Genomic DNA, 1,676 nt, shown 5'->3' on the forward strand with positions numbered 1-1,676 from the left:
CCCCCGCCCCCCCGCTCCCCCCCAAAACCTGGAACGGCAAACCTGTGTGTTCCGAAGCTGCCCTCTCCACCTCCACTGGGTCCAGCACCCGACGGCAAGGTTCCCCCTCCCTCCACCACCCCCTGCTGCCCCCGCCGCCCCTGCCGCCTGCTGCAGCCGTGCCCTGGGGACTGACCACACGGCGTGCTCGGGGGGCGCCCGGGGACGGCCCCGACCACACGGCGTGCTCCGATTGTGTAGCCATGACACTGCTTAATAACTAGACTGATAGTTGAAATATGTGGCTTATATTTAGCATAATTTAATTCTTTTTTTCTCTCTCTTTTTGCACTTTTTTTTTTACAGTAAGACTTCTGTTACTATACACATTTTTCTTGACTAGCAGTTTCATCTCCAGAAATGAACAGAAGGTATTCCTTTGAATTACCATTAAAAATAATAAACAATTTCAGAAAGACATGCATTCACCACTCATTGTAATAAAGCTGTTACTTTTGTTCTGGGGTGGTGTAATAGGGAGAGTTCAAAGGATGCCAAGATTGAAAACAAAATACCGTTGAAATCTCAACAAAAACCAATATTTATTACCAAGAGGTGGTCAACAAAACGAAAATCCAAGAGAGAGGAAGGAGTAGGAAAATAAGCCCTCAGTATGACTTCGCCAGACACCCAGGTGTTGCTAATGAAGTTATCTTAGCGACCCACAATTACCCATAGCAGAAGCTGCATTCTCGGAGAGTCGGCAGGCTCACAAGATAGTGGGCATCCCCGCAAAAGGCAACGTTATCATTTGATGTGAAGCTTGCATTTTTTCGTTCTATCTTCTCCCCAGCATGAGCTATCTGTTTTCTATCCAATTAACTGGTGACATCTACCTGGACAGGTGTGGCCAGCACCACCCAGCTGGAGGCCTTCAGTCCCTCCCCTCATTATGCAAGTGGTATCTCTTCTGCGCACGCGTGAGTATCTTAGAATTCCCCACCGCGCATGCATGCTGCGCCTGGGGGGTCTTTCCCTAATGAGTCTGGAGGATACTTCGTCACCTTCTTCTTCAAACGTCCTTGAAAGGCGATTAGCCAGTCAGAGGACACCAATTAAATATAGTTTATACAAGGACAAAGTTCTTGCTTATCAGTGCTTGTTTTCTCATAACTTGACAGGAAAAAACCAAAACTTTCACAAGTGGCTGGGCCAAACACAGACCAAAGTAGCAACATCTAATTAAGCCCTCATACAGGTGGGAAAAAAAATCAGTGGCATTTTGAAGCCCAGTCTCTTATTAAACTGATTATTTCGCATTTGATGTCTGATGTTTGTAGACTGAATCCCTGGAGAGGTTTTCTTCAGTTGGGTGTAACTTAATGGTTTGAATGGCATAAAAATAATTTTGGCTACCAAAAAGGGACAATACTTTAGAAATCTATCAATTTCTTATTTTATCATTGTTTAAATCTATGTCTCCATTAGCATTTGTAGACAGGACCCAAGAAGCAGTATAAAAAACCGTAACACAATTTTGGTTTTTGTCCCAGTGAGATCCTTTTTCCAAACTGGTTTTGTTTTCTGAGCAAATAAATGGAAATTCCAAGTAACTTCAATTCCAGCTGAAGTTCACAGGTTGGTATTTCTTAGTACTTGATTTCCAAAACAAAAAAATATAGTTTATGTGGTGTGTG

The sequence above is a fragment of the Neopelma chrysocephalum genome, unplaced genomic scaffold (genome assembly GCF_003984885.1).
Source record: "Neopelma chrysocephalum unplaced genomic scaffold, ASM398488v2 Primary Assembly neopelma1_96502, whole genome shotgun sequence".
NCBI lineage: Eukaryota > Metazoa > Chordata > Aves > Passeriformes > Pipridae > Neopelma > Neopelma chrysocephalum.